We start from the raw sequence: 10553 nt of genomic DNA, 5'->3' as shown, positions 1-10553 counted from the left end.
TATAACAAATACGGTGTGTGTGGAAGTACAATATATCACTTCCAGGCTATGCAACATAGCCTTTTCTATACTATTACATTCACCTATAGCCCATACTCTTTCACTCATTCAACAAAAATTAAAAACCTACTCAGTGCCTGTGTTGCATTATAACATCTTGAACTTATTATAACTTATCAGTCTCCCCTATTTTACTAGCATTGTTTTCCTTTTAAATTTAGGTATTACCTCCAAGGGATCCCTATTAACATGCATATGAGCCCTGACATTGTTAACACAATCTAACATTACCTATCAATGTATTAGATGAGCTTCTATGTTGGAGGTTTATTTTAGAAATAGAATTTTGGGTGTTATGAATACATAAATGGTGTATAAAGCCACAGGAATGGATGAGATAACCTAGAAAAAAAATGCCAGCACCCAGCTCCAAATAATTCCATTTAAAGATTAAAGTATGAAAAGCCAGAAAATGAGACTGAAATAAGAAGCAGGTTTCAGGTAAAGATGGAATATTGAACACATGCATCTATTTTTTCCTCCCTGCCCAAATCCCACTGGTTTTATAGTTACACACACACACACACACACACACACAGATATGTTGTCCTTTGGCATATATTTATCATTCTTTGAAAATCCCTTGGTTTTTTTGCTAGAACAAAAGATGTTCTAGGTTCATCTGGTATATGTTCCCTGTTCCAGCATTGAATCAATATTACAGATATGTTGTGACCGTGTGTGTGTGACAATATCATATAATGTGTGTCCAAATGACGATGGTAACATGTGTGAGATAGGTCTGCCCATTGAGAATACCTAGAAGCTTTGATATCTCAGTGGAATAGAATGGTCTAGAACCCTGATCATGGCTTTTATGTACTGTTCTCTACTAAATGAAACCAAAGCTCCTTGGGAAATGATTGATTCCAATGCTGGAAACTTTGGGAGGTGATGGATATGTCTATGACCTTGATGCTGGTCATGGTTTCATGGGTGTGTACTTATTCTCAAACTCACTGAGTTGTATACATTAAATATGTACAACTTTTTACATGTTAATCATATAACAATAAAATGGTCTTTAAAAACCCCCAAAGAATTGCAGCTATTAAATGTAAAAGGAAAGATTTATTTGGAAAAATGAAAACTTGGTCATCATCTTAGTAATAATTATTTTAGTAATAATTCTTTCAAGAAAGCATTAATGAATAATAATATCGGTGGGTGAATATGTTATAAGAAAATGGATATTTACATAGTCTCGAGTTATCTTCCCATAAGATACTTATTAATTATAATGGAAAACACACTAACATAACAGTGGAAAAATCTGGCAGACACCACCTTAACTAAGTGTTGAAATCTTTTTTTTTAGGCGAGACAACCCTCAGTTGACCTCACACAATTCTGGGACCTTGTAAGGACCTTGTTAGCTAACCCCTTGTGCTTTTTTTTTTTTTTTTTTTTTTTTTTTTTACTTTTTACACCTACAGCACCTGGTCTTCCTAGACGGTCTCTCATCCAAGTACTAACCAGGTCCGACTCTGCTTAGCTTCCAAGATCAGATAGGATCAGGTTTTTTCAGGGTAGCGCGGCCATAGACAAGTGTTCAAATTTAACATCATGATTAATGAAAAATGTTTTGCCTCCTTATATTATATACTGAGAAGGACACAGCATCAGATCTGTAATATTCCTGCCAAAATGCAATCAATCTAATTAGGAGGAAACAAAAGGCAAACATAGATTGAGTTATAATCTACAGAATTCCTGGCCTATACATTTCAAAATATTAAGGTAACAAAGGATAAAGATAGAGGAACTATTCCAGATCAAAAGACACCAAAGAGACAGGACAATTAAATTTAATGCAGGTCAATGGATTGTATCTTGCACCTGAAAAAAATCTTTTTTTTTTTCCTTTGCTGTAAAAGATATTTGGGATAATTGATAAAATTTAAATAAGGTTTAAATAAGATTATGGTGGGGGTCATCAAACATTTTATTATAATACCAGATACTAAATATTTTAGGTTTTGAGGGCCATATAGTTTCTGTTAGAACTACCCAACTCTGTAATTATAGTGCAAAAGCAGCCATAGATAAGACATAAATAAATGGTCTGGGCTGTTTTTCAATAAAGTTTACTTACAAAAACAGGCATTTGGCCCACAGGCATTAGATAATAGTATTCTATCATGTAAATTTCTTGGTTATACTTTGGTTATGTGAGAATGTTCTTTGTTCTAGAAAAAAAACATAAATTACATAAAAATATATTTGTATATGGATATACTCTCATATGATGGGGAGAGAGAGACAGAGGGAGGGAGAAAGGGAGAGAAAGAATGAGAATGAGAATGCAAACATGGTAAAGTGTTAATCTTTTGGGAAACTGGGTGAAGGTTATATGGAAGTTCTTTGTATTTTGTATTTTCAAGTTTCTTATAGTTATGAATTTCCCCAAATAATCAGTGACAAATAGTGCATTTTCCTGAAAATTACAGAATACCTTACATACAGCAGCTTAAAGGAGACTTTTTTTTTCCACTTAAGGAATCTAAAGGGAGATGGTTGCTGCTCAATGATACCATTAGGGATCCAGGTCCTTTCTGTCTTTCTGCTGCACCATCCTTCACATGTTACATTGTTGCCTTATGGTCATAAGAGGCCATCATGTTTTTAGTTCCAGAAAAGAAGCAAAGGGTCAAGAGTGAGACCAGCTAAGTCTATCTCCTTTAATTAGCACAGAAAATAACTTCACAGGATACCTCTCTCTTCCAGATGATATCTATTTAGATCTTATTGGTTAGAGCTGTATCACAGGGTCAAGTTACCAACAAAATAGAGTGAAAAATATTTAAAGTTACTTACCAGATTAAAATATTTTCACCTCTCCTCAAATCATTTTTTGCCCCCTTGAGGCAATATCACAGTCTTTGAAAATGAATGCTTTAAAGGTAGCTGAATTTTAGTTTATCATTCCATTGCTTTTATTTTTACTTTATTATGCATAAAATTTAAATATGTTAAATTTTATCACAATGTATATGTCCTTCAATGTGCTTTCTTTCACTGCTATGTTATATTTTTTCTCCAGTACAATATTCATGACTAGTGGTGCTATCATCCTAAGTCATGATTTTATAGGAAATGCCTCTACTATTTCATCATTACATATGAAGTCTGCTGTAGAATTTTAGTAGATATAATTTATATGATTAATAAAGGTTTTTCTTGTCCCTATTTTGCTAAGAATTTTGATCATGAATGGGTATAAAATTTGATAGAATGCTTTTATCAATTTAAATGAATGCACACACACACACAACACACAAGACACCTTTAATCTACTAATGTGAATTACTTTAAACGATAAGTTAACAACTTAAATCATCATACATTTATGGGAAACATTCTAAATTTGTTACTATTTATTAACAATCTATTTATTAAGAAACATATTAAAAACTTTGATTTGTTAATATTTGGTTTTGGAACCTAATATCCAGTTCATAGCTTAAACTGACCTGTAAATTTTCTTTCTCATTATGTCTTTGCCTGATTTTTCCAGAATTATACTATTAGCATCATGAGATAAATTAGGATTCATTCATATTATCTCACTTTTCTTGAAAAGTATGTATATGACAGAATATGTTCTTTGACAGTTTGGTAGAATTCATTTGCAAAAATATTATGTGTGTATGTTAAACTTTTAACAACTGATTCAATTTCTTTGATGGCCATAGTTACATTTATATTTTCTATTTATTATTGAGTTATTTTTGTAAATTATTTTTTTCTAGGAAAATGTGCTTCAAATTTATTGGCATAAATTGCTCATGCAAGTCTGATTTTTGAATCTCTACTATATCTGTGGTTATCCCCCTTTCAATTTATAATAACATTTATTTGTGGTTTCTCATTTATCTTGGTTAGTCTTGCTAGAAGTTTGTGTATTTTATCAGTGGATTCAAAGAACCAACTTTTGGCTTTTTTGATCCTCTCCATTATGTTTAATTTTATTTTTTATAATCTTTAATATGTTCTTTCTTCTAGTTTTATATTATTTAATACGTTTATTTTTACAAACTATGTCTAAACTTTAATTTTTGACAGTCATTTAGCATAATGATATTTTATTATATTTTAAGTACTCTCAAATTTATATGAGAATATTAAAACACAGATGTACTTTTAAAATTCTAGATGACAACCTCTGTATTCCAAAGATTTTTAAAATAAACTTTTAGTTTTAAAATAGTTTTAGATTTATAAAAAAGCTACAAAGATAGTACAGAGAGTTTCTGTATAACCAATAGCTAGTTTCCCTTATTATTCATATTTTATTAATTGGTACATACTATCAATGGTACATACTATCAACATGACTTATCACAGTTTATATTAAGCTTAACCACTTGGTAGAAGCAATGCTTTTCAGGTTTTTTTCATTGTAAATTAACAAATGTTATTAACATTTGTCACAATTAATGAACCAACATTGATATATTATCATGTACTGAAGTCCATACTTTATTTAGATTTTATTAATTTATAACTAATGTCATTTTTTCTATTCCAAGATACCACCAAGTATACCATAATATATTTAGTCATTATGTCTTTTTAGATTACTCCTGATTGTGGCAGTTTTTCAGAAATTTCTGTTTTTTGATGACCTGAACAGTTATGAGGGATGATCAGGTGTTTTGTAGAATGTCCTTCAATTAAAATTCATCTTAAGTTTTTCTCATAATTAGACTAGCATTATAGGTTTGAGGGAGGATTTGGAGGAGGAAGACCAAAGAGGCGAAGTGTCATTCTCATATCTTGTCAATGGTACATACTATCAACATGACTTATCACAGTTTATATTAAGCTTAACCACTTGGTAGAAGCAGTGCTTTTCAGGTTTTTTCATTGTAAATTTACTCTCTCTACAGCCCTTTCCATATTATAATCCTTGGAAGGAAATCACTATGTACCGCATCTCTTAAGGATTGGGGAGTTATCCTCAACCTCCTGGAGGATGGAGTATCTGTGTAAATTATTTGGAATTCTTTTGTATAAGGGATTTGTCTGTCTTCCCCATTTATTTGTTTATTTATTTATTCATTCATTCATTCATTCATTCATTCATCTATCTATCTATCTATTTATTTATTCATTTAATCATCTACTTATATCAATATATACTCATAAATGCTTATTTTAAATTTGGGCTATGACTCAACACTATTTTGTTGTTGAAATTATTTCAGCTTTCACCATGGAGCTCTTTCAATTGACCTTATGTATTGTGTCTTTTTCACATGGCCTATCATGTAGGGAACTTTTCCTTGAGCACTTCATTACTTTCTGACAATACATACTCCAGGTTCATCATGTATATTTCCTTCTCCAGTCCTAGAATAAGCTATTTCTTCAAGGAAACTTGCTCCCTTTTATTAGAGGGTGGTTTGGAAACCAAGATCTGGGTATTTGATGTGCTATTTGCTCCTGAGATGTTGTTGCTCCTAGTCCCTCTCAGCTGACAGTGAAAGAGATATATATGTTTACTAAGACTTATATATACACACATCCATCTATATGCATCCATCTGTGTATATAAATATACACATATATTAAGCTAAACATAAGATAATACTGACTTCTCTGACTTTCATTCATTACCACATGGATCATTCTAACCTTTTCTTGCTCATCTGTAATCTCCCACTCCAACTGTGAGAAACCCGACTTTCACCATCTGCCAAACATTTACTAAATTTTTCAGTTCCAGTATACATGTCATGAGAATCATTAACCCATACCCCTGTAAGATACAACTTTATCAACTAGAGCACGCTGCTTATGTGCAATTCCTTTTTACTTCAGTCTTACAAACTGCACTCATTTAAAAATGTCTTAGGTCAGTAAATTTTCTCCCACCACATTCAGTAAGATTGTTTCATTCCATTGTAATATTGTTTTGTCATATTCTGCATTTCATCTCTGTATCTCCTGATCTCCTAAGTGTTATTTAACATTTTATATAAATTAAGATTTATTCTTTCTACAGTAGAAATATATAGTTTTTGACAAAGTGTCATGTTACCACAGGTAAGTATTATACAGCATAGTTTTACTACTCTAAAAAGTCCCATGTGCTTCACTTATTTATCTAGCTACCATCTTCTGAACCCCTGGCAACTACATATCTATTTACCAGCGCTATAGTTTTACTTTTTCCAGAATGTCATATAATTGGAGCCAGATATTATGTAACCAATGAAGACTTTCTTTCTTTTAGGAATATGCATAAAACATTTATTCATATCTTTGTATAGTTTGGTAGTTCGTTCAATTTTATTACTCAATAGTGTACCATTGCACAGATGTACCACAGTTGTTTATACATTTATCTAAAGAACATTTTGATTACATTTAGTTTTGGGCGATTATGAATAAAGCTACTATAAACATTTGTGTACAGGGTTTTGTGTGAACATAAGATTTGAAATATGATGTATAAATACGTAGGAGCTCAGTTGCTGAATTGTATGGTAAATTCTGTTCAACTTTCTAAGAATTTGATGAATTGTTTTCTAAAGTAGCTGTACCATTTTACATTTTCTTCAGAAGCGAATGAGAGTTCCTATTGTCCTACATCTTCTCCAGCAATTGATATTATCAGGTTTTTGGATTTTGGACTTGGTGAGTAGTGGTATCTCTCTCTCTCTCTCTCTTTTTTTTTTCCATGAAAAGCAACCTTTATAAATCAATGGAAAAATCACAACTGTTCCATGACCTTTAAAATTTTTCGTCATGATATTAAAAACTCTGTCTCTTATAAACACATAGGAAAATATAGTAAAACAAATACTTATTTAGTGCTATTTCATTGCTTTAATTTGCATTTACCTAATGACAAATGTTGATCATCTTTTCATATGTCATATGTATATATTAGACATCTTTATTCTTTGGTGAGGTGTCTGTTCATATATTTTGCTCATTTTTTAATTAAATTGTTTTCTATTTTTAATTTAAAAAAATTGAAGCAAAATTTACACAAATTAATCTTTTAAAAGTATTAAATTTCGTGGCATTTGCTACATTCACAATGTGCAAGCATGAAACATTTAGTTATAAAACATTTTCATCACCCCACATTAAAACTATTAGGTACCCATTAAGCAGCCACTTCCTTTTGCTTCTTCCCCCCAGCCTCTTGCAATCACCAATCTTTTTCTATCTCTACTGATTTACCTACTCTATATATTTCATATAGATAAAATCACATACTATGTGACCTTTTGTGTCAGGCTTGCTTCTTTCACTTAGCATAATGTTTTCAAAGTTTATTCATGTTATAGCATATATCAGTACTTCACTACTTTTTATGAATGAGTAACATTTCATTATATAAATATACCACATTTTGTTTATCCATTTCTTTATCAATGGACAATTGGATGTTTTCTTCTTTGTATCACAAGGTACAGAAAGTGGGAACTGCTTACTTCTTAGTGTCTGAGTCCTCAAACTGGAACAGTTTCAGTTTCGCTATTCTGATATACAGTCACGAAGCCCAGATTCAAGGAGAAGGGACATAGATCTCACCTCTCAATGGAAGGAGCCATGTTTTGAAACTGCCACAAGGACCCTGACCTCATAGAATTTATATTCTAGTGAAAGAGACAGACAATAAACAAGTAATTATTTAATCATAAATGCTATAAGGAATGTGATTGAGAGTATCTTTGGGGAAGGGTTGGGACCTCCTTGGGATGGTGATCCATGGAAGACCTCTCTAAGGACATGACTTTTGAGTTGAGACTTAAGTGACCAAATGAAGCCAGCCATGTGAGGATAAGTATACTCTCACATTTTAGGTCATGAGATTGAATGAGAACTAAGTTTCAAACTCAGGCTTTTGATTCTAGAACCTGTGTTTGTATTCACTAGGTTATTACATTCATTAGGGCCTATCATTTCCTTCCAACATTTCTTTGCAGTTGTGTTGCAGAGGGAATGCAGATATTGGGTTGAGCTTTGGATTAAATGGTCTTCATGGTCCCTGCCTGCTCTGAGATTCTGTGAACTTTTAAACTTTTACATTTACCCAAATAATAATAGAAATAGTAGTGATAGTAATACATAATAGTTTTCGGTGCTTATTATATGCAAGATCATTTGAAATGCTTTCTATTACATTTATTAATTCATCCACATGTTACAGAAACCCCCAAAATAGGTAGTTTTATTAGCCTTATTTTATGAAAACAAGGCACATAAAGTTAATTTACTTGTCTATAGTCACTCAATTAGTAAGTGAAAGAGCTAGGATTTAATCACAGACAGTCTGGTTCCAGAGTTCATATCCTGTTAACTATCCCATACTCTATCTCATACATCCATAAATATAGACCTTTACTCTTTTCCATCTTTCACAGTGACCTATTCTTATATGTGCACCAATGAATGCATATCCACCTAGAGCCATGTCATCATGTGAACCTTCATATACATGTGTTTTGTTGTGATATAGAAGACTTGGGTATGACTTGGTTAGATTAACTTTAAATTGACTATCCTCTCAGCCTGAGCTGAGATGGGGCGTTAATTTGGAGAGATGGTGCAGGGTTAGAGTCATTTGTTTCTGCTCTAACCCAATAGATTCCATTTGCCTTTAGGGTGAAGTTCTAAGATCCCATATCTTTGTGGGATCTCTTGACAAAGACAAAGACAGGAGACTTGAAGTTGGTCTTGGTTTTTCCAGGCCAGGTTAAACCACTTCTCAGTTTTAATCCATGATTCCCAGCTTGATTTTGCCAATCATTTTGTCAAAAAGCCTGGTTCCTACATGGACAGACTTTCCCTGAGAGTAATGTGGATTTGTTTACAGGCATTCTGTGATTATGTTTATTATGTAATAAAGTTTAAAGAACATACTAAGAGACTCTAAAATTGTTATGAGTAAATTTTATTACTATGGCTTTACAAAACAAACAAAAATAATGATTCCATTACTAGTTGAAGATTGTAATAACATTGATTGAGCATACATTTTGCTTCTATGGAGACCAAATACCTGGATATTAATAAAATCACACTGGTGTTCTGAGAAAGGCTTTGTATTAAAATAACTAATGCATGAACAAAATCTAATTCCATGACTAATTAAGAGCCATAGTAATTTTCTTGAAAATAACTTCCTTGTTAAAGCAGAAAAACACAACAGGTGAGAATAATTTTATACCTAGGAAATATGTGGGGATAATTTAACCATATTAGTGAGAACCCTGTTGATGTATTCAGTGGAAATCAGTTACTAAATAGCAAGCTGGAAGGTCACCAATTGACAATTTGTGTAAGGTATGGCTGTTGGAAAATGGTGTAATATGCTCATAGGTGTTGGAGATTAGGTTAGTGTGACTCATAGATAATTGTGATTATAATTCTTCAGCACACCTAACCTATTTTATTGGTGGCTTCAGAATTTCCATTATAAAAGAGACTAAAAAGCAACGATCTAGTCAAAAGGGTCATGGGCAGAGGACTTATCTTGAGGCTGCATTTGCATAAGCAAGTACACTCACTTTCATTTTTTAAAATTTTAAATTAATTATTAAAATTTTAATTGAAATATATTTGACATATAGCATTGTATAAATTTAAGATCTACAACATGCTAATTTGATATATTTATATATTGTAACATAATTCCATTGTAGCATTAGTTAGCACTTCTATCATGTCACATAATTACCATTTCTTTGTAGTGGTTAGAACAATTAAGATCTAGTCTCTTGGCAAGTTTGATGATAATAATACAATATTGTGGTTTGTAGTCACTATATTGTACATTAGATCTCTGAGACTTATTTATTATTTATTGAAAGTTTGTACTTTTTCAACAATATCTTTCCTATTCTCCTCACCCCTTCTCCTGGTAACCACCATTTTACTCTCTTCTTTTACCAGTTTGGCTTTTTAGATTTCACATATTAGTGGTATTGCACAGTATTTGCACTTTTTTATCTGACTTATCTAACTTAGCATAATACCAGTTTGACTTAGATTTTGTGTTTCGTTCTAGCGATGAGAAAAGGCAGATGAAAATTGGAGGTGAATGGGTGTGCAGCCTTCTGGCGATGTGGCTCCTATCCCAGAACGTACCTCTCTACCTTGAAGTGCTTGCTGAATCCCATGCAGAGTTCATTTGGAACACTTAGGATTTGGTCATCCACTCCTTCCAGCTCAGGCTCCTTAACCGGAAAAGAGGTTTCCTTAATATATGACAAAGAGTTAATGTACAAAGAAAATGATGTTCAGGATGCACAAGATATATTACTAGGTGGAAAAATGAAAGTTGCAGAAAAGTTCATGATATAATGGACCTCAATAAATGAGTTGAGAGGGATGGGGAGGAAGGGGAAGAGAGAGAGCTTGAGGACATGAATCAGAAGATCTGAAGATGGTAGCCAGGAAAGAACCTAAGTGAGACCAAGAGACACAGAAAATTCCCCTTAGAGGTATATTCTCCAGATTTCCCAGAG

General features: G+C 32.4%; 1 pseudogene; it reads right to left on the bottom strand.

Annotated features, from left to right (window-relative positions):
- Nucleotides 1-1487: 1487 nt before the first annotated feature.
- LOC120593588 (uncharacterized) lies at nucleotides 1488-1606 on the bottom strand (annotated as a pseudogene).
- Nucleotides 1607-10553: the final 8947 nt, after the last annotated feature.

The sequence above is a fragment of the Pteropus medius genome, unplaced genomic scaffold (assembly GCF_902729225.1).
Source record: "Pteropus medius unplaced genomic scaffold, Ma_sr-lr_union100, whole genome shotgun sequence".
In the NCBI taxonomy this organism is placed as follows: Eukaryota; Metazoa; Chordata; class Mammalia; order Chiroptera; family Pteropodidae; genus Pteropus; species Pteropus medius.
Note: the sequence above shows the minus strand (reverse complement) of the source record. Positions and strands in the feature narration are given on the sequence as shown.